The sequence below is a fragment of the Pseudophryne corroboree genome, chromosome 11 (assembly GCF_028390025.1).
Source record: "Pseudophryne corroboree isolate aPseCor3 chromosome 11, aPseCor3.hap2, whole genome shotgun sequence".
NCBI classification, from domain to species: Eukaryota; Metazoa; Chordata; class Amphibia; order Anura; family Myobatrachidae; genus Pseudophryne; species Pseudophryne corroboree.
The window spans coordinates 5,386,756-5,411,308 of NC_086454.1; positions in this window are offsets into that span (position 1 = coordinate 5,386,756).

Genomic DNA, 24,553 nt, shown 5'->3' on the forward strand with positions numbered 1-24,553 from the left:
ACTTCAATTTAGATTTTAGTATGAACACACGCCACCCAAATCTAACAATCTCTGCACATGTTACATCTGCAGTCAGCATAATTCTGCCCATTAGAGAAAAATGTTGCTGTTGTGATCAGGTCTTAATTAGGCCTGATAAATCATTTTAAGATGGAATAAGGGAGCTACAGAGTGTAAGCTTGCAGGCAGGGCCCTCTTACCTCCTTGTCTATTATTACAGTTTTGTTACTATTTTGTCCCCAATTGCAAAGTGCAATAGAATAGGGGGGTTGATTCTGACCTGATCGCTGAGCTGCTAACTTTACTGTCCTGCGTTCAGATAGTCCCCGCCTCCAGGGGGAGTGTATATTCACTGTGCAATTGTGTGATCCCATGAGTACACCGAGCTGCAAAAGTCCACTGTGTGCAGTCTTTGCTCAGCCTAGGACTTACTCCTCCAGTGCGATCAGAAGAGGCTGATCGGGTCTGGAGCTGATGTCACACACCCACCCTGAAAACGTTTGGGTACTCCTGCGTTTTTCCGGACACTCCCAGTAAACGGCCAGTTACCACCCACAAACAGCCTCTTCTTGTCAATCACCTTGCGAACGCCCGTGCGAATGGAAGTTTCGCAACATCCTATAGCTGACAGGCGATGCCCGTTGTCTGACGCACGTGCGCATTGCGGTGCATACGCAACTATAACCTGATCATCTGCTGTGTGACAATGCACAGCAGCGGTCAGGTCTGAATCACCCCCTATGCTATATAGGTAATATTGTTATTATTGTTGTTATTATTATTATTATTATTATTATTATTGTTATTATTATTAATAATAATTATTAAAGTCTTAATCTTTATATTTCTCTTGAGTAATGTGACAGCTCTGATGACATGCCTAAATAAAATGTATATACAGTATTAAGCAACTAGAATGAAAGCTTATATCCAGGGGCGTAATTCCTAGAGGGAATAGAGATGCCTGCCTCCGGGCTTCAAGCCCTTAAGGGGCACCTGCATGTACAGCAGCACCTGTGTATTTCACAGCAGGATCCAAGTGTGACCGCTGTGTTTCCAACGGAGCTCTGCGGCGCTAATCGGCCCTGTCCCAGGAGCCCTGCTAACACCTGCAATAGGGGACAGGACGACTCCTGCCTGGTACCGCTCAGCCTGCGCTACTGCAAGTGACGCTGCACCCGCCGCTGCTGCTGGACTGTGATATGGAACCCACTGGTGAACACTGACTCTACATGCTGCAGAGGCTGAATCTTGTGAGTCTGACCCTGACCCAACGGTATATATATATACATATATATATATACTGCTCCAAAAAGTAAAGGGAACACTTAAACAACACATCCTAGATCTGAATGAATGAAATATTCTTATTAAATACTTTGTTCTTTACATAGTTGAATGTGCTGACAACAAAATCACACAAAAATTATCAATGGAAATCAAATTTATTAACCCATGGAGGTCTGGATTTGGAGTCGCACTCAAAATTAAAGTGGAAAAACACACTACAGGCTGCGCCAACTTTGATGTAATATCCTTAAAACAAGTCAAAATGAGACTCAGTAGTGTGTGTGGCCTCCACGTGACTGTATGACCTCCCTACAACGCCTGGGCATGCTCCTGATGAGGTGGCGGATGGTCTCCTGAGGGATCTCCTCCCAGACCTGGACTAAAGCATCCGCCAACTCCTGGACAGTCTGTGGTGCAACGTGGAGTTGGTGGATGGAGTGAGACATGATGTCCCAGGTGTGCTCAATTGGATTCAGGTCTGGGGAACGGGCGGGCCAGTACATAGCATCAATGCCTTCGTCTTGCAGGAACTGCTGACACACTCCAGCCACAAGGTCTAGCATTGTCTTGCATTAGGAGGAACCCAGGGCCAACCGCACCAGCATATGGTCCCACAAGGGGTCTGAGGATCTCATCTCAGTACCTAATGGCAGTCAGGCTACCTCTGGCGAGCACATGGAGGGTTGTGCGGCCCCCCAAAGAAATACCACCCCACACCATTACTGACCCACTGCCAAACCGGTCATGCTGGAGGATGTTGCAGGCAGCAGAACGTTCTCCTTGGTGTCTCCAGACTCTGTCACGTTTGTCACATGTGCTCAGTGAGAACCTGCTTTCATCTGTGAAGAGCACAGGGCGCCAGTGGCGAATTTGCCAATCTTGGTGTTCTCTGGCAAATGCCAAACGTCCTGCATGGTGTTGGGCTGTAAGCACAACCCCCACCTGTGGACGTCGGGCCCTCATACCACCCTCATGGAGTCTGTTTCTGATCGTTTGAGTAGACACATGCACATTTGTGGCTTGCTGGAGGTCATTTTGCAGGGCTCTGGCAGTGCTCCTCCTGTTCCTCCTTGCACAAAGGCGGAGGTAGCGGTCCTGCTGCTGAGATGTTGCCCTCCTACGTCCTCCTTCACATCTCCTGATGTACTGGCCTGTCTCCTGGTAACGCCTCCATGCTCTAGACACTACGCTGAGAGACACAGAAAACCTTCTTGCCACAGCTCGCATTGATGTGCCATCCTGGAGGATCTGCACTACCTGAGCCACTTGTGTGGGTTGTAGACTCCGTCTCATGCTACCACTAGAGTGAAAGCACCGCCAGCTTTCAAAAGTGACCAAAACATCAGCCAGAAAGCATAGGAGCTGAGAAGTGGTCTGTGGTCACCACCTGCAGAACAACTCCTTTATTGGGGGTGTCTTGCTAATTGCCTATAATTTCCACCTGTTGTCTATTCCATTTGCACAACAGCATGTGAAATTGATTGTCAATCAGTGTTGCTTCCTAAGTGGACAGTTTGATTTCACAGAAGTGTGATTGACTTGGAGTTACATTGTGTTGTTTAAGTGTTCCCTTTATTTTTTTGAGCAGTGTATATATATATATATATATATATATATATATATATCTATCTATCTATCTATCACAAACCTTATTTGTATTCCCTCTTTTTATTAAGGGGCAGCACCAAACTCCAACTTGTCTCTGTGTGACTGGGGTGCACTTATATCTCCACATAAAGAACAGCCACTTGCAGGGAATAATTTGCTTTGTACCAGTGAAATGTTACAATATTCTCAGGCTTTTGTGCATACTGCCACCTTGTGGTCTTCTTCTTATTTCATTCTAGATAAATAGTTTCTGTATCCAACAAAGCAACTTTAGTATTTATTAAGAAAATAATTTACATAAATGAAAGAATTTTCCACTTTCAAACGACCTTAGATGGATGACTTGCTGTGTGCACCACTGCTATAAACTAGAGATGTGCGGGTTGGTTCTCCAGAATTCCAAATCCAAACCTGGGGGGTGATTCAAATCTGATCGCTGGGCTGCTAATTGTGCTGTCCTGCGTTCAGATAGTCGCCCCCCCCCCCCCCCGGGGGAGTGTAAATTCGCCGTGCAAGTGTGTGATCCAATGTGTACTCCGAGCTGCGAATATCCACTGTGTGCAGTGTGTGCGCAGCCCAGGACTTACTCCTACAGTGTGATGAGAACGGGCTGATCGGGGCCAGAGCTGACGTCACACACCCGCCCTGACAACGCTTGGGCACGCCTGCATTTTCCCAGACACTAGTAAATGGTCAGTTACCACCCACAAACAGCCTCCTCCTGTCAATCACCTTGAGAACGCCCATGAGATCGGATTTTTCGCACCATCCCATCGCTGACCGGCGAGGCCTTTTGTTGTTGTCCGTCATGCATGTGCATCGCGGTGCATGCACAGTTAGGACCTGATCCCCCGCTGTGCGGAAACGCACAGCTGCGATCTGATCTGAATCACCCCCCTGGTCCAGAGATCTGATCCGAACTGAGTTCCAGTTTGGATCTTCCTGCAGTTCGTAGTTGGAATTTTAAATCCAAATTTTAGGTTTCGTATTGCAAAAAATTACATGATTTTAGCTGTTTTTTTTTCCCTATATATTTTTATTCTTACCGATTTTTTTTTTTTAATAGCCTATCCAAAAACTGAATCAGAACTAAAGCGCTTGAGGGGGTTTTTGGAAAACCAAAACACAATGATGAATTTGAATGAAGACCAAACAACAGAGGTCCACGCACATCTCTATTGAAAACACTGCTTTTTTTTGGCTTCTTTCTTGCTTTGGTATCTGTGGCCGGAGAGACCCCCAGCCCACGTGGACAATGGCCGCTGCAGCACTGAAGGGGTTAACCCTCGTGCTCGGCGCCATATTAAGGGACAATGGGCGCTTGGCGTCACAGTTAAACGTACTTACGGCGCTGGGCGCGGACTGTTTAAAAGTTTGTCTAATGATGTGTTTTAACATGTCATATGTAGTGCTCTGTGCACAATTGTAGGATTACATTTTTAACTGTATTTATTTTATATTCAAGATATGGTCACCTCTACTTTAAAGGGGAAAATGCACTTACTCTTATCAATGTCTGAATAATCATCTCCTGTCAGTAGGAAGTGGCATGCTAATGGCCCTGTCCTAGCAGAGAGGTGTGAATGACAAAACCTTTTGATGTGTAAGTACCTTAGAGAGAGATGTTACTCACAGGAATCTCCTTATCCCATATGTAAAGTAGTTCTGGGTTTGGAACCTGTTTCATGTAACTGATTTAATTGATACACGAACCCTGAATGGCAGATGCAGGAAGGAAGACTTTTTGTATTGTAGCCTTTCCTGTTGTAATCCCAAACACTGGGTTTGCCTGGAGATGTGAATGAGACAGAAACATTTGTATTTTGAAGCTATGTGATAAATTTATCAATAGTGAATGTTAATCTGATACCAAACGTTGTCTGGGTGACAGGAAGGAGGATATTGTTTTATTGCACTTATCTCCTTTTGAAATGTAATTTATTTATTGGTATTTTGTGCGATAGCCTGATTGGTTGGAGAAGACAGGGAGGGCTTACCCCCCTGTGGTACTGCGTGGAAAATTGACATAAAAAGGAGGCCTGCGTGCCTCCAGTATGGTAATTGTACCATCTTTATTCTGCTGGAACATCTTGCTGTATGCTGTTGCCCCTAGCAATAGGGAAGAGTTCTCTTTAGAACTATTGCAAATAAATACCATTTGCCTCAAAAAGACCGTGTCATCTTGTGACCTACAGGGTTATGCCAAACATAGCCCCGTCCTCCGGCTGTCCAGGGAAGCACCTAATGTCTCCAAGTTCCGCCTTCCGCCAGCTACCGGTAGAGGCCTAGCAAGTGGCTAGTGGGGATTCGTCAACACCACACAGGTGTGGTAAGGCAGTGCGTCGGCACATACAGAGCAGAACCGTGGTTCCAAACGCCACGGCAGGTTAGGAGTTTGGTGGTGGCAGCATAAACCCGCCCACAACGCAGTGGGTGGAGTCAGTAACAGGCGGTTACTGACGGGAAGCGGGAATCCCCTATGTGGTCAGGCCTCGTGTGACCTAACCCTCCAATCTGTGCGCAGGAGACGGGACGCGAAAGCGGCGAGTGCTTTCGTACGGGACCGTCCTGTCACAGAAATTGGTGGCAGCAGTGGGATAATCCCAGGTGGCTTTTCATCACCTGATTGGAGAAGCTGAGTTACTCAGGGGAGGAGTAACTGCAGCGCAGGAGAACGCACAAGATGGCGGAATTCAGCGGAATGTCCAAGGATGATCTGGAGATCGTGTGCCAGGAGAAGGGTGTGGATATCCCTTTCAATGCATCCAGAAGCGTCATGAAGGCGGCGCTCATGAGCGTGGAGGAGTCCCATCGGGCGGAGGTGGAAAGCACTGACGGCGTCAGCATCGCAGAGGACGGCCCAACAGTGGACCTTCGTAAGGAACCGGTGAGACCCACAAGCCCCGCCCTCTCTCACAGCAGCAATGTTTCCCAGCAATCCCTAGCAGGGCCAGGATCCCAACGTCCCAGGGGGAGCGGCACGGATAGCCTAGCAGATCGGCTAGCGGAATTGGGGGAAAGGGCAACGGAGCAAGAACGCATGCTTGTCATTCGGATGTGGCATGCGGAGCGGGCACCACAGGCCGTGGTACCCCGGGAGCCATTGTCAGCTGTTGTACACAGATCAGGAAGCATTCAGTTTGCCAAGTTTGCAGACAAGTGCCAAATGGGGATGTCATAGGTACAGTACCTGGGACACCATGTGGTTGGAGGTAAGGTGAAGCCTGAACCAGCGAAGGTGGAGGCAATCCGCGACTGGCCCCGGCCCACAACCCAGAGACAGGTCCTGGCTTTCTTAGGAATCGCAGGGTACTACAGACGTTTTGTCCCTGACTTTAGTTCCATGGCCAAACCCCTGACTGATCTGACTAAGAAGAAACTCCCCAAGATAGTTGACTGGACGACCGCATGTGAGTTGGCATTCCAGTCGTTGAAAACAGCTCTAGTACAAGCCCCAGTACTGATGGCGCCGGACTATAGTAAAAACTTTGTTGTACAGACTGATGCGTCACAGTACGGATTCAGGGCAGTACTGAGTCAGGAGGGGCCGGATGGGCAGGAGCACCCTGTGGCCTATTTGAGCAGAAAGCTGCTACCGCGGGAGGTGGGGTATGCCACAATTGAAAAGGAGTGTTTGGCTATTGTTTGGGCTGTGAAGAAGCTTCAGCCCTATTTCTATGGCCGCCATTTTATCGTGGTAACGGACCACAATCCATTACGGTGGCTCCAGCACACCACGGGGGAAAACGGCAGACTGTTGCGGTGGAGCCTTGCTCTTCAGGTTTATGACTTTCATATTATCCACAAGCAAGGCAAGGCTCATAGCAATGCGGATGGACTGTCACGTCAGGAGGAGCCTGAACCCCCAAAGAACTCCCGGTAACCCTATTAAGGACTGCGGGACCAGGGACCAAATCGTTGGGACATGGGTCCCTGGTTGACGGAGAGACCCCCAGCCCACGTGGGCAATGGCCGCTGCAGCACTGAAGGGGTTAACCCTCGTGCCCGGCGCCATATTAAGGGACAATGGGCGCTTGGCGTCACTGTTAAATGTACTTACGGCGCTGGGCGCGGACTGTTTAAAAGTTTTTTTAATGATGTGTTTTAACATGTCATATGTAGTGCTCTGTGCACAATTGTAGGATTACATGTTTAACTGTATTTATTTTATATTCAAGATATGGTCACCTGTACTTTAAAGGGGAAAATGCACTTACTCTTATCAATGTCTGAATAATCATCTCCTGTCAGTAGGAAGTGGCATGCTAATGGCCCTGTCCTAGCAGAGAGGTGTGAATGACAAAACCTTTTGATGTGTAAGTACCTTAGAGAGAGATGTTACTCACTGGAATCTCCTTATCCCATATGTAAAGTAGTTCTGGGCTTGGAACCTGTTTCATGTAACTGATTTAATTGATATACGAACCCTGAATGGCAGATGCAGGAAGGAAGACTGTTTGTATTGTAGCCTTTCCTGTTGTAATCCCAAACACTGGGTTTGCCTGGAGATGTGAATGAGACAGAAACATTTGTATTTGAAGCTATGTGATAAATTTATCAATAGTGAATGTTAATCTGATACCAAACGTTGTCTGGGTGACAGGAAGGAGGATATTGTTTTATTGCACTTATCTCCTTTTGAAATGTAATTTATTTATTGGTATTTTGTGCGATAACCTGATTGGTTGGAGAAGACAGGGAGGGCTTACCCCCCTGTGGTACTGCATGGAAAATTGACATAAAAAGGAGGCCTGCGTGCCTCCAGTATGGTAATTGTACCATCTTTATTCTGCTGGAACATCTTGCTGTATGCTGTTGCCCCTAGGAATAGGGAAGAGTTCTCTTTAGAACTATTGCAAATAAATACCATTTGCCTCAAGAAGACTGCGTCATCTTGTGACCTACAGGGTTATGCCAAACATAGCCCCGTCCTCCGGCTGTCCAGGGAAGCACCTAACGTCTCCAAGTTCCGCCTTCCACCAGCTACCAGTAGAGGCCTAGCAAGTGGCTAGTGGGGATTCGTCAACACCATACAGGTGTGGTAAGGCAGTGCGTCGGCACATACAGAGCAGAACCGTGGTTCCAAACGCCACGGCAGGTTAGGAGTTTGGTGGTGGCAGCATAAACCCGCCCACAACGCAGTGGGTGGAGTCAGTAACAGGCGGTTACTGACGGGAAGCGGGAATCCCCTATGTGGTCAGGCCTCGTGTGACCTAACCCTCCAATCTGTGCGCAGGAGACGGGATGCGAAAGCGGCGAGTGCTTTCGTACGGGACCGTCCTGTCACAGTATCCCTGCCACCAAGTATTCTCTCATCCAGACACAGTCATCTCCACAACGGGACTGTCCTGTGTCATAATAAAGGGCAATGGATATATACAACTCTAAAAATAAGGCACCCTGTGAATACCATAAGATCAGAGGCGTCACCGGGTGTGGAGACTCCCGGTGCGCACCCCTGATCTCCTGCCACGCTCGTGGCAAAAGGGGGCGTGGTCTTACACATAGGGGGCGTGGCTTCACAGGGATCCTGGAATCGTCACTGTGGGGGGCGTGCCCAGCATCTCCGGAGATGTTGGGCTTCCCCCAGAGACGGTCTCCGTGCGCTGTCGGCTCCTCTTCTATGAAAGGAGCCGGGTGCTGTAGGAGACTTTCTCACTGCAGCACCTGGCTCCTGACACTGCGGAGGAGCTGACATTTGGTGTCACACCTCCAGGTGTCACCCCCGGGTAAGAATGCCACTGCATAAGATAATACCTGAAACATATTATTTATTGATTGACAGCTATTTATATAGCACACACATATTCCATAGTGCTTTGCAAAGAATATTTCATTCACATCAGTCCCTGAACCAGTGGAGCTTACAATCTATTTTCCCTATAACCTGGACACTAGGGGTTATTTTTTGTCAGAAGCACATAAACTTACTTCTATGTTTTTGGGAGTGTGGGAAGTAACCGGAGGACTGGAGGAAACCCACTCAAAACACAAGGAGAAAATATAAATTTGGCTCATATAGACAGATTGACCAGGGCTGCGAATGAAACTCATGTCTGTGGGACAGCAATGCTAACCACTGCACCATCTGTACTGAGTATTAGTAAAAGATGCATTTTGGAAACCGGTGTAGGGCAGCCAGGGCCATGACTAGTGTGGGCACAAGGCCTAGAGGGCAGCACTTCCACTTTCCCGTGGCACCAGCATCTGGCTTGCAGGGTGTCTCGAATGACACTCTACAGCCTAGAGAGCCACCAGGAACATTGTTAGGATGCTGCGGTCTCTGCTGCAGAGCCATTTGGAGTGTCCTTTTAGCACTTCAGATGCTCTGCTCCTCCAGCAGCCCTGCTATGAGTCCACAAAGCCGCCAATTCTGAAACACGCCTGGCCAAAGCCAAAGCCAATAACATGACCACCTTCCACGTGAGATATTTCAAATCCACGGTTTTCAGTGGCTCAAACCAATGTGACTTTAGGAAATCCAACACCACGTTGAGATCCCAAGGTGCCACTGGAGGCACAAAAGGGGGCTGAATATGCAGCACTCCCTTAACAAAGTCTGAACTTCAGGTAGCGAAGCCAATTCTCTCTGGAAGAAAATCGATAGAGCCGAAATCTGGACCTTAATGGAACCCAATTTAAGGCCCATAGTCACCCCTGACTGTAGGAAGTGCAGGAATCGGCCCAGCTGAAATTCTTCCGTTGGAGCCTTCCTGGCCTCACACCACGCAACATATTTTCACCATATGCGGTGATAATGGTTTGCGGTTACTTCTTTCCTAGCTTTTATCAGCGTAGGAATGACTTCCTCCGGAATGCCCTTTTCCTTCAGGATCCTGTGTTCAACCGCCATGCCGTCAAACGCAGCCGCGGTAAGTCTTGGAACAGACAGGGCCCCTGCTGCAGCAGGTCCTGTCTGAGCGGTAGAGGCCATGGGTCCTCTGACATCATTTCTTGAAGTTCCGGATACCACGCTCTTCTTGGCCAATCCGGAACAATGAGTATAGTTCTCACTCCTCTTCTCCTTATTATCCTCAGTACCTTTGGTATGAGAGGAAGAGGAGGGAACACATAAACCGATCGGTACACCCACGGTGTTACCAGAGCGTCCACAGCTATCGCCTGCGGGTCTCTCGACCTGGCGCAATATTTTTCTAGCTTTTTGTTTAGGCGGGACGCCATCATGTCCACCTGTGGTTTTTCCCACTGGTTTACAATCATTTGAAAGACTTCTGGATGAAGTCCCCACTCTCCCGGGTGGAGGTCGTGCCTGCTGAGGAAGTCTGCTTCCCAGTTGTCCACTCCCGGAATGAACACTGCTGACAGTGCTAACACGTGATTTTCCGCCCATCGGAGAATCCTTGTGGCTTCTGCCATCGCCGTCCTGCTTCTCGTGCCGCCCTGTCGATTTACATGGGCGACCGCCGTGATGTTGTCTGACTGGATCAGTACCGGCTGGTTTTGAAGCAGGGGTTTTGCCTGACTTAGGGCATTGTAAATGGCCCTTAGTTCCAGAATATTTATGTGCAGGGAAGTCTCCTGACTTGACCATAGTCCATGGAAGTTTCTTCCCTGTGTGACTGCTCCCCAGCCTCGAAGGCTGGCATCCGTGGTCACCAGGACCCAGTCCTGTATGCCGAATCTGCGGCCCTCCTGAAGATGAGCACTCTGCAGCCACCACAGTAGAGACACCCTTGTCCTTGGAGACAGGGTTATCAGACGATGCATCTGAAGATGCGATCCGGACCACTTGTCCAACAGGTCCCACTGAAAGGTTCTTGCATGAAACCTGCCGAATGGAATCGCTTCGTAGGAAGCTACCATTTTTCCCAGGATCCGCGTGCAATGATGCACCGACACCTGTTTTGGTTTTAGGAGGCCTCTGACTAGAGATGACAGCTCCTTGGCCTTTTCCTCCGGGAGAAACACTTTTCTCTGTTCTGTGTCCAGAACCATCCCTAGGAACTGCAGGCGTGTCGTAGGGACCAGCTGTGACTTTGGAATGTTTAGAAAACAGCCGTGCTGTTGTAGCACTTCCCGAGATAGTGCTACCCCTACCAACAACTGCTCTCTGGACCTCGCCTTTATCAGGAGATCGTCCAAGTACGGGATAATTAAAACTCCCTTCCTTCGAAGGAGTATCATCATTTCCGCCATTACCTTGGTAAAGACCCTCGGAGCGGTGGAGAGACCGAACGGCAACGTCTGGAATTGGTAATGACAATCTTGTACCACAAACCTGAGGTACTCCTGGTAAGGATGGTAAATGGGGACATGCAGGTAAGCATCCTTGATGTCCAGCGATACCATGTAATCTCCCTCGTCCAGGCTTGCAATAACCGCCCTGAGCGATTCCATCTTGAACTTGAATTTTTTTATATATGTGTTCAAGGATTTCAAATTTAAAATGGGTCTCACCGAACCGTCCGGTTTCGGTACCACAAACATTGTGGAATAGTTACCCCTTCCTTGTTGAAGTAGGGGCACCTTTACTATCACTTGTTGTGAATACAGCTTTTGAATTGCCTGTAACACTGCTTCCCTGCCCGAGGAAGTGGTTGGCAAGGCAGATTTGAGGAAACGGCGGGAGGGAGACGTCTCGAATTCCAGTTTGTACCCCTGAGATACTACTTGAAGGATCCAGGGATCCACCCGTGAGCGAGCCCACTGATTGCTGAAATGTTTGAGACGGGCCCCACCGCACCTGGCTCCGCCTGTGGAGCCCCAGCGTCATGCTGTGGACTTAGAGGAAGCGGGGGAGGACTTTTGCTCCTGGGAACTGGCTGTATGCTGCAGCTTTTTCCCTCTACCTCTGCCTCTGGGCAGAAAGGACGCGCCTTTAACCCGCTTGCCCCTATTGGGCCGAAAGGACTGTACCTGATAATACGGTGCTTTCTTTGGTTGTGAGGGAACATGGGGTAAAAATGTAGACTTCCCAGCTGTTGCTGTGGAAACGAGGTCCGAGAGACCATCCCCGAACAATTCCTCACCCTTATAAGGCAGAACTTCCATGTGTCGTTTGGAATCTGCATCACCTGTCCACTGCCGAGTCCATAACCCTCTCCTGGCAGAAATGGACATTGCACTAATTTTGGATGCCAGCCGGCAAATATCCCTCTGTGCATCCCTCATGTATAAAAGTGCGTCTTTTATATGCTCTACGTTAAGCAAAATAGTGTCCCTGTCTAGGGTATCTATATTTTCTGACAGGGAATCTGACCACGCAGCAGCAGCACTGCACATCCAGGCTGAGGCTATAGCCGGTCTCAGTATAACACCTGTGTGTGTATATATAGATTTCAGGATAGCCTCCTGTTTTCTATCAGCAGATTCCTTCAGGGCGGCCGTATCCGGAGACGGTAGTGCCACCTTTTTTGACAAGCGTGTGAGCGCTTTATCCACCCTAGGGGATATTTCCCAGCGTGACCTATCCTCTGGCGGGAAAGGGTACGCCATTAGTAACCTCTTAGAAATTACCAGCTTTTATCAGGGGAAGCCCACGCTTCTTCACACACTTCATTTAATTCTTCAGATGGAGGAAAAGCTACTGGTAGTTTTCTCTCTCCAAACATTATACCCTTTTTTGTGGTACCGGGGGTAACATCAGAAATGTGCAACACATTTTTCATTGCCTCAATCATGTAACGTGTGGCCCTACTGGAAGTTACATTAGTCTCATCGTCGTCGACACTGGAGTCAGTATCCGTGTCGACATCTGTGTCAACCATCTGAGGTAGCGGGCGTTTCAGAGCCCCTGATGGTTTTTGAGACGCTTGGGCAGGCACAGGCTGAGAAGCTGGCTGTCCCACATTTGGTATGTCGTCGAACCTTTTATGTAAGGAGTCGACACTATCACGTACTTCCTTCCACAGCACCATCCACTCAGGTGTCGACCCCGCAGGGGGTGACATCACATTTACAGGCATCTGCTCCGCCTCCACATAAGCCTCCTCATTAAACATGTCGACACAGCCGTACCGACACACCGCAAACACACAGGGAATGCTCTGACAGAGGACAGGACCCCACAAAGCCCTTTGGAGAGACAGAGAGAGAGTATGCCAGCACACACCAGAGCGCTATATAACACTGGGATCCCACTATCAATGAGTATTTTCCCTATAGCTGCTTATAATATCTGTATAGCGCCTAAAATTAGTGCCCCCCCTCTCTTTTTTACCCTTCTGTAGTAATCAGACTGCAGGGGAGAGCCAGGGAGCGATCCTTCCAGCGGAACTGTGAGGGAAAAATGGCGCCAGTGTGCTGAGGGAGAAGCCCCGCCCCCTTTTCGGCTGACTTTCTCCCGCTTTTTCTGTAATACTGGCAGGGGTAATTTTACATCTATATAGCCTCTAGGACTATATATGATGTATATTTTGCCAGCCAAGGTGTTATTTATTGCCCTCAGGGCGCCCCCCCCAGCGCCCTGCACCCATCAGTGACCGAAGTGTGAGGTGTACATGAGGAGCAATGGCGCACAGCTGCAGTGCTGTGCGCTATCTTGGTGAAGACCGAAGTCTTCTGCCGCCGATTTTCTGGACCTGCTTCGTGCTTCTGGCTCTGTAAGGGGGCGGCGGCGCGGCTCCGGTAACGAACACCAAGGTCGGGTCCTGCGGTCGATCCCTCTGGAGCTAATGGTGTCCAGTAGCCTAAGAAGCCCAAACTACCACCTGTTAGGTAGGTTCGCTTCTTCTCCCCTTAGTCCCTCGCTGCAGTGAGTCTGTTGCCAGCAGATCTCACTGAAAATAAAAAACCTAAATATACTTTCTTTCTAGGAGCTCAGGAGAGCCCCTAGTGTGCATCCAGCTCAGCCGGGCACAAGAATCTAACTGAGGTCTGGAGGAGGGTCTTAGTGGGAGGAGCCAGTGCACACCAGTAGTCTAAAAGCTTTCTTTATAGTTGTGCCCAGTCTCCTGCGGAGCCGCTAATCCCCATGGTCCTTACGGAGTCCCCAGCATCCACTTAGGACGTTAGAGAAATGACAGGTAGGAGCTGATTGGTACTTTATCTCTGTCCACTTTATCTCTCTCTCCAATGTAATTGTTCCTGATTGAGGGCTCAGATTTATCAAGCCTTGGAGAGTGATAAATTTCACGGTGATAAAGTACCAACCAATCAGCTCCTACCTGTCATGTTTCAAACACAGCCAGTAACATGGAAGTTCGTAGCTGATTGGCTGATACTTTATCACTCTCCAAGGCTTGATAAATCTGGGCATTAGTCTGCAGAGGTTTATAGCCATAGGTCTGATTGATTATTGTACACAAAGCCAATGGTTTGCTAAGAACTACGATGGTGGGAGGACCGCAGATGTGCACGGCGACTGCGCAGGCCTCCATCTTTCAGTTTGCTTTCAGAAGCTCTACGCCAAAGCCTGATTGACCTGCTGCTGTGGGTGTCTGGGGGTGGGGAGAGGGTTAGAGTTAGTGGCCTGCGTTCCTGGAAATAGGGTGTGTTGCCCCCATTTTTTGGGACTGCCAAGGCCAGGGAGATGCAGATCCATTCCAAGTAGGCACTGGCTTTCTCAGATGGCCGATGCTGCAACCAACGCGACCAATGGTCGCACTGCTGTGTCTTTTCTCCTCTGATGCCTCCTGCGGCATTAGCGTATTAAAGCATCACTGCTGCATCCGAGACAAAGGGGGTAATTCAGGCCTGATCATAGCAGCACATTTGTTAGCAGTTGTGTAACACCAAGGGGGTCATTCTGACCTGATCGCACGCTGCAGTTTATTACAGCGGTGCGATCGGGTCAGAACTGCGCATGCTCCGGCGCCGATGTGCGCCTGCACATGCCAGATGGCCGGAGGTCGTCGCTGCGGTACGATCGCCTCTGCCTGATTGACAGGCAGAGGTGGTCGCTGGGCAGGAGGGAGGAAGAAACGGCAGCGGGGCTACGATCAACTCGGAATGACCCCCCCATGTGCACTGCAGGGGGGGCAGATGTAACATGTGCAGAGAGAGTTAGATTTGGGTGGGGTGTGTGCAAACTGAAATCTAAATTGCAGTGTAGAAATAAAGTCGCCAGTATTTACCCTGCACAGAAACAATATAACCCACCCACATCTAACTCTCTCTGCACATGTTACATCTCCCCCCCTGCAGTGCACATGGCTTTGCCCAACTGCTAACAAATGTGCTGCTGCGATCAGGTCTGAATTACCCCCAAAGAGTCAGGCCTCGTGTTCATATAATATTTAGGGAAAACAGCACACTTTTGTATCTTTACAACAGCTGACATGTGGCACAGCTTCTGCAGGGTGGAGATCTGCCGCTGCTTCAAGGTTACACTAACTCGCAGGCCAGACCACCAGTCACTGGTAAAGGTATATGCATGATTTAATACATAATGGGGCAGATGTATTAAGCCTGGAGAAGTGATAAAGCAGTGATAAGTGCAAGGTGATAACGCCATACTTTCCGAGCCTCCCGGAAAGGCTGGTAGGCTACCGAAAATTGGGTGGCCCTCACTGCCCCCCAGAAAGGTGGGCAAGTGTCCCGCTTTTGAAGACAGCCCCCCCACACTGCCCCTTGACTGCCCACAGCAGAGAATAAGTGGGCGGTCCGAGAGGGATACGATGATGTGATTCACGCTGAATGGCGTCATTGTAGCTCTGCCCCCGCTGTACATTGCCTGTTTTCTTGGCACTGTCTAGTGGGGGTGGGGCCACGATGATGCAAATTTAATGCCACGCCCCTGGGCCGCCCACATATCTGCCAGACACGCCCCATTAGCCTACCACGCTGCAGCCTCCTGGAAGAGGACAACGCACCAGCCAATCAGCTCCAATATGTAAATTTCCAGTTAGGAGCTGTTTGGTTGGTGCGTTATCACCTTGCACTTATCACTGCTTTATCACTTCTCTAGGCTTAAGACATCTGCCCAAATGTGCTTTAAACTCCATTAGTGTGCCGCAGATCTCCTGCTTAGCTCCATTTCAGCACATGGGCCTAACCAGTTATGGAGGGTACATCTTCTCACTTTGTTACTGGTGGTTACATTGGGTCATACCCACAGAGACAGTGAGATAAGAACAGAATGAATTCAGCCAGACTCCAGGCAGACAAATCAAAAGACATTCTGACTCTTTTCCCAAAAATTCCAGATCCCAAGTTCTCCAGTTGGGTTCCACCTGGGATATAGCATTTATGTTCAGTATCACTCTACTAAAGTACTGGTGGTGCACCACATTCCTGGAGAGCTACTAAATTTATAGAGAAAGGATCTGGGATATTGCAGACAATATACAAGTAAAGCTGACAGCTGATCCTTTATTAATCAGTAATTACCTTTGGTTGTGGGATGTATCTGAAAAGGAAGAACAGAAAACAGTATTAATAAAGTGAGGTACACTTTCATGAACTTTTTCAAAGGTTAAATGAACCAAGTAGACAAAAATGGTAACCACAATGTGCATCTCCCAAGATGAAAGGCCATGATCACGTGAGAGGGGCTGGAAGGGAGGGGTTATGGATGATACAGTCTCTAGGCATTAACACCAAGTATAATTATTACCCAAAATGCAGGGCTGGGGGTGACCCTTGGTGTTTGAGCCAACGGATCCAAATGGCTGCTGCAGGCATGGATGAAAGAAATATATGTTTGTGCACACTTTGGAGGGTCAGGTACGGATGTAGTGGCCGGGAATATAATGGAGGAGGTAGGTACAGGTATATGTCTTCAGATAATTCCATCAAAGGTGAGACTGGGAACATTCCCATACACTGAGCATGGAGTAGTGTTCTCTAATAAGCCCATATGTACCGTATAACTAATGGCCACTTCACAGTAGATTGGTGTCCAGGGGCCACTGTCATGGGCAGCCCAGAAGGAAGAGGACTTTGAAACTAATTAGCAAGTTCAGATTCATTAGCTTTGTCTGGCATAATGAGGGGATGCTATAATACATACCGAGCTAAGCGAGTAATTTTTGACATTGCAGACTCCCTGACCACCCTACTTTGCAGATATATAACCACATCCAATATCTTTCCCAGCACAGGTGAATGTAATCATTATGTTCTTCTCATCTTTTATTTTTATGGCATCACATAGTTTCCTTAGCACCATGCAGGGCATATTCACTATAACAATGAAACTCTAAATATTACAGGTATGGTATATGTAAGCTGACATCTTAGGAGCATTACAGCACACTGGATTCTCAATACCTATTTGCATTTCATTAACTTTGACTCCAAATGACCTTTATTTGTCGTACATGCCTATATTAATATAGTGGTGACCACGATCACTGTCTACCCCATCTGTGTCACCCCTGCCTGTCTGTCCCTCCCTTTAGAATGTAAGCTCTAACGAGCAGGGCCCTCTCTCTTCATGTGCTTTTCCTTCTCTTACTTAAACCATCTTCTACTCCATACTCCCTTTGATAGTGCAAAATTCCTTGGTTTTCTGCCGCCCTGATACTTATGTCGGTGTCATCTGCTGATGCAGATATGTTTATATACCCTGTACTCTTCCTATATTGTCTTCAACTCTAAGTCACTGTTTTCTTTTTTTGCTCATTTGTGTATGTACTGCAACTGGGCGCTTTGGATCCCTTGTGGCGCCATATAAATATAGGATAATAATAATAATAATAATAATAATAATACTTAAAAGTCTCCAGGGGTCACATGATCAACAAAGGAAAGAAAAAATAAGAGAAAGAGAGAGAGAGAGAGAGAGAAAGAGAAGCATGGAAGGAGGATCTTCCATAGGATTGTCAAGTGATATATTAAAGTCACCTAGATTCAGGGATGGAAGGGGAGATAAAGAAGGGAAGCCATGTGGGAGGTGGGACCAGACGGGAATCAGGTGACTGCTACTCAGAGATGAACTGAGTGGGAAATCAAAGAATATGACAGAAAGGGGGGCTCAAGTGGTAGAGTAAGGAAAAAGTTCCCCCAAACTCCCATGCCACATATCTGTGTCCAGAGCAAATTGTGCTGTAAAAAAGAATCGCCAAAATTAGAGAGAAGCAGACGGAGCAGCGTAAAGCACAGAATCATTGGTCAGAAGAAAGTGGAGGGGGTTGTGCTGTAGACACTAATTCACGTGAGGAATCTGCCCCTAAAGCTGAAGTGGAAGAATGCCTTATGCATAAAGAAACAAGGAATCCAATCAAACATCTCCTGGGCATACAACACCACCACCTGGTTGGGGAGTGCTTTAGAGTTAGTTGAAGGCGTTTAATCTATTTTCTGATGTCACTAATGACTTGTTAGGGTGAGATGAAACTGCCTGAACAGGTAAGGTACAGAACTTCTAAGTCTATAAGCCAAAAAGTTTACGAAACCTTCAAGATAGATGTTTTTCATTGAAATGGGCCAGTTCCTACCACAATTATTTAAAGCTTTCTAATGTTTGGGCATGTATAAAATCTATTCCCTTTATACTGTATTTATATTCTAAAACAAAGAATTGTAGAATAAACCAGAGATTATTACACATGTACTGTAGTGCTTATGGCTGCAATAGCCTTGTGCTTTACAGTTGTTGCTGTTTGCAGTATTGCATAGGACTTTTAAATGATTCTGGAAGGTAGTGGGGGGCCGAATTCAGATGCAGTTGTTCTTGCGATTGCTTTTGCTATCCTTTGCTGTATGAAATTATGATTATCTGCTAACATGGGCAGAAACTGACCTATACATAGAGACGCCAACTGCTATCACATAATTTCCATCTGACGGCATACAATTGCTGATACATCGGTACCATCGTCACAAATCAGGTCATGTTGCAGAGTCTGAATGCCTCTGTAGATGCACAGTCTCAGCTGCTCTCCCGGGATGAAGATTCCTCTCCAGTAGCAAGATCGCAACTGCTAATTTATGCATGCCCAGAAAATGCCATCTGAACCGCCATAACACACCTGCGTTTGGCTGAACAATTCATGTTACCACCCCCAAATGCTGTGTGCCTGTCACTCACTTTGAGATCTAATTCCTCGGTGTGACCGCCATTGCATTTCACTCGCTGCATGTATGAAAACATTGATCAATTTGCGTACAATAGCCATTTTGCGACTGCATTTGAATTAGGTCCATGGTGAGTAATGTAAAGAAACAAAACTTATTTTTGATGACTGCCAACTTTGTGGAGCTGGCAGAGGGGTGATTACTCTATGCAGTTGGGCATGGTAGCAGGTATACATGCAGAAACCATTACAATTGTGTATATATGCCTATGTTTTGGTTTTAGTTCTTAATGAACATCATGTTTGGATTTGGCAATAACACCATCAAGTGTTTTGGTTTAGGTTCTGGTGTTCTTTAAAATTGCTAAAAACTGCTGAGAAAACATGTAATTGGGACCTGTTTTTTTGTTTCTACAGTATTATTAACATCAATAACATTCATTTCCTGTCATTCCCAGTGTGAAATGGCCCCTAAAATCACAAGTGAGGGAATGACATGACATCCAAAATGCAAGATTAATTTTTTAGATCTAAGATCAGAAGATAGCTGGATGACCAAAACCGGCACTCAGTTCAACTCAAACTCCCAAAGATCAGGTGTGTTTGGTTTTCAGCAAAACCGAACCACTCATCTCTAGAAATTATAAAGAGACAGCAGGTATACAGACAGAAGCTTGTTTTAAAAGATACAGCAGCACAGGAAGGTTGAATGGAGGATACAAAAGAAGAGAAGAAAAAAACAAACCAATAGATTAGAAGAATAGCTGAAGGAAGTAGAAAATAGAAGAAATAACAGAATAAAACAAAAATACATTATACAACACTGGAGAATAAAATGTCAGGATTCCCTGACTGATAACCTGAAACAAAGAGGCCAAATCCCAGTTTTGTCAGGTCTTAAAAAACTGCTTGACAGTGGGTTCGGTACTCACTATTTTCCCATATGAACAACTACTGTTGTGGCTTCCACGGGTCGCTAAAATATGGAGATAGAATCTCTTGGTTGGTGGTTCTCAAGTGGCTTTCCATCAATATATACATCTAGGTTTGGCTGTTTCCTCTTCTTTAAAGCTAACCGTAGGCTTAACCACTCACCGACAAAATGTGGGGGTCCATAAGAGATGTTATTTCCCTTGATTCAATTGGCATTTAATTCAATATATATTTGGCATTATTATTAGTTTAATTCTCAGGAGTTTTTAAGTTTTGTATCAGGTCTCGACACCTATCCCTCACATTTCCTTTCCTTTCCCCATATTGTTTGTCATTTGTTTGGCTGCATGTTTCTCTTTGCCATGTTGTTTTTTTCTGACTTGTCTTATTATTTTTCCAGCCCTTATGGATATAAGACCAGTTTGAGTTTTGGGGCATTCTTTTATTTTTTGGGGCATCTAAATTCATTTCAGCTTCTGATTTTGCATTGTTTCATCAGGTATAATTCATTTGTTGGCTTGGCTTTTGTGGCAGGTGTTGGTACCACAAAAGCCAAGCATGTTGCTGGTGCATCTCAGGGGGCAAAGACTTGGACACCATAATGCATTAGATCCTTGTTATAGGTGTCTAGGATGATGAATAAGCAGGTTGAGGAACACTTTTCCCCTTCTGTAATGTTAGGCTGAATTCTTAACACTGTTGTTTATCTATTGGCGTATTTTATTGAGGTATGAGTGTACTGCATTATAATTTCCGCTATACATGTCTAAAGTTGTAGTGACAAAACTATTTGTATTTGTAACCTACAGTATCTGCAGTGTTTTCAGATACCAAGTGCTGCACTGCCTGTCTGGCAATACTAGCAAATTCCAGAAGGACAGATGGTCTGAAGGGCCAGTACAGCCATGCAGGGGACTGGCCTAGCGGTCTGCTCAGCTGCACAGCTCACATAGACAGGGGCTTGATGAGCATCTCCAATTCCTGACCCTCTGCACAGCTATCCAGTGCACAGAGACATAGGGGCGTGCCATGAGGACAGGCCCACATGACTCTCAGCACGCCTCTTGTGTCACGACCACTTCCCTTTAATGTGCACAGGCAAACACGCACTGTACAATGCCGGTCCATTCCTGCTGGTGCCTGTAATGAAATTACCTTAGGCTCTTCAGATGGTTCACCTGAAACAAATCAGGTATAAAATAGTTAGTTGACTATTAAACTTTTACAAATATGAAAATGACTCAATTCAATGTAACACTGTATGACAGGGAAACTTACCTTTATCTGATTCCTTGAGAAAAAAAGGAGATAACAGTTATATAAGAAAGTTACAGGAAAAAATTGGTATTTTGTGCAACATGAGAAAACTTTCTGCTAGGTTTAGTAATCCTGTAGATTTAAGGGGATTCTTGAGAAAAAGTAAATTTTTGGTAATATTATTGCCTTCATCATACTAGCCTACCGTCATGGACTGTATAGTAAACTCCAATTTTTTTGGAGTCCACTGGACTACCAGTAGATCAAGTATGGGCAGGAAAGGGGCATCAAGGTGAGATTTTTAGCAAATCACCTCATCATGGTCACACCTGATGTTGCTGTGATCCATGTCATTGCACTGCAGGGCTATAATGATGTGTTTTGCCTCTGACTTGGCCCCACAGTGGCCACCAACATGTCCCCCTCCAGGAACTCTCCTGCAGGGCAACAAGTTGGTAAGTAGAATTTTCACACAAGATTTACGCCCATAAACTGTAAACTGAATGAAATAAATACACAAACAATAAGCAGTTTACACAATGGTGCAGAATCCAAGCCCTTTTGCAAAGTTGTAGAGCAATTACAATTACCTTGTGAAATCGCACTTTTGCTCTGAACCCCCAAAATGGCACATACGCTATACAGCTTTACAGCACCTTCCCTAACTCCTGTGCTTGAAAAAACTACTGCTCCTCCACCAATGCTTGGCATATATGCAGTGCTGTCAAGAGGAGGGCAGTGGGTATGGGTATATACATATGATGAGACAAGATGTGTGTGGAGCAGGAATATACATATGATGCATGCCCTAGTTGGTTGCCGGTGACATCCACCAGCAGACCTGCATGCAGTTAGATAGGGTGATATTGTGAGGTTTTATTGTTCTGTCATGGTGCTGACCATTATTGTTTGTAAAATCATTCAATGTGTATGCATTTCATCTATCCAAGAGTTCAAATGAAATTGTTTATGATGTCACATCATATACACATCATCCTAGTATGTAGATAGGGGAAGCAGTCACAATACTGCCGGATGGGAGCCCGTACGGTCAAAATAAGGATGCCAGAATCCCCAACTTGCGGCCACAATCCCGAAGTCAGAATGCCAATGTGGGGGGAAGGGGGGAACGCGGCATAAAAATACCAATGCCGAGAATCACGATTGTCTTCTCAGCAGGACTTACTTGTGTTGTGCTGTGGGGGAGGTTAGGTTTAGGCATTAGAAGGGAATTATGGTAAAGATGCAGGGACAGGAAGGTTAGGGTTTGGTACCAGAGAGAGGGGGTTAGGTTTAGGCACTTAGAAGGTGAGGTTTGGCTCCAATTAGGGAGGGATTGGTTTAGGCAGTGGGTATTGGGGGGGGGGGGGGGAGGGAGGGGGTGAGGATTAGGCAACCCTGGGGAGGGTTAGGTTTAGGCACCCCTGGAGACGGTTAGGGACCTACAAGGGTTGGTTACGGCTATGGCAAGGGCAAGTGGTGGGTTAGTGACTTAACTACAGGGCTGTCAGGATTTTGATGGCCAGGATGCCATTGTTGGTATTCTGACCGACAGCATCCCGTCCATCCGGATTACATACTGAACCCGTAGATAGCCGTAGTTGAAGGAGTTTTATCTATTTGCTAATGTAAATAATTTGTCAGGGTGAGAGGAAACTGCCTGAACAGAGAAGATTCAGCACTTCTAAGTCTATTATTCAAAAAGTTTACAAACATTCAAGATAGATGTTTCCAATTGGAACAGCTACTGTTGTGGCTTCCATGGGTGCATGTGTGTTTTTGTCAATTTTTTTTACTGACTGGTCTTATTTTTCCAGGCCTTATGGATATAAAACCAATTTGAGTTTTGGGGCATTCTTTTATTTTTGGGGGCATCTAAATTAATTTTAGCTTCTGATTTTGCGTTGTTTCAACAGGTATCATTTGTTTGTTGGCTTGGCTTTTGAGGCAGGTGCTGGTACCACAAGAGCCAAGCGGGTTACTGGTGAATCTCAGGGGGCAAAGACTTGGGCACCATAATGCATTAGATCCTTGTTCAGTAGTGATTAGAGATCTTCACTTCATTGCTGTGTTGATGGTTTTAGAAGGAAAATTAATGTGGCAGTGGCTCACTTTGATTTAGCTAATTGTGGCTATGTGGTTGAGCACATTTTAATTAGATATAAAGATGTCTACCTTTATTGGTCTTCTGGGATTCATATTAGTTCTGAAGGGCTTGTCATTTTCGTTCAAGATTTTTTTCAAACGAGAGCAGATTTAGATTAAGGTTTTTTTATTTTGGTGGTGGTACATCAGTTTAGGCCTTGCTATGATGTAAATGACTGGTGTGTGGTTGTAATATTTAGGTTTAGTGAGTGTACTTGCCTTTTCATGATGTGATCTACTGTACCTTAGTGCAATTGTCCGTGACTGGGAAATGGCTACTTCACCTAAACAGGTGGGTTCTGTTATTGGGAGAGTTGACCATCAATGTTTGAATTGGCCGGATGAATGCATTTGTCATGTCCATTCTTTAATGCCACCACCATTTTCATTATGAATTGGTCAATAAAATGTCATATTATTGTAAAATCCTAGCACTGTTATTTGTATCTTTATATTAGAATTGTCATAGAATGTTTGGTCAATTTAGATAATGTACGCAACATGTGGGGGCAATGCATGGCATACGTTATTAATAAGTTTATTGTCAGTATCAACAGATTTACAATATGTTTTGGCATAAACAGAACCATAAAAGGTTGAAAAAATTACAATTGGGAAATCAATTGAATATGAACAAAATTAGGACAAAAATATACTCATATATAATATAAATGTGGCCTTTATGTCTCTCCTCAAGGTTGAAAATACATGGAGCACAGAGTTGCTGGCATGTGCCAGGCCACAAATGCGTCTGAAGATACCCATGATTTGCTCTTCAGAGAGCCAAGCAGGAGGATCTTGGCAGGACCCTACTCAAGTTTACATATGGGAACTGGCAAGTAGTTCCACCTCTCTTTCTCCATAATACTTTATTTTCTCACAAACTTCTACATTTACAGTATTCTGTAAATGTAGAGTCAGTGGGAGTGGACAATAATTAGTATTTGATAATTACTGTAATCTTTAATCTATGATAGGTGGATATTTAAATAATCTTTGTCTACCTAATTCTGAACATTAACTAATTGCAGCTAGTAGCAATGGGTGATGCTGAAGCAAAGTCTATTGCTATTACTCTTATATAAACGCCTTAACCCCCAATCGGATAGCTCTCTGATATTGACTAAATCTGAAGTTAGGCATTGTCTCACCAGAACAAATGCCACAAATGCCTCTGGTCTAGATTGTAATTTGGAAGAGTTTTCTATGCATGTGCCGATCAACTTGCAGGTATTTTTACGAAGATTTGTAATTTGTTTCTGACCCAATTTATTTGTCTGTGATGTTTTAAAACTTTAATAATTGTTCCTATCGCTAAGTCTTCTGTAGTCACTGGTCTAAATGAGTACTGTCCAGTTGCCCTCACATCATTAGTAATGAAATGATTTGACAAAGTGGCT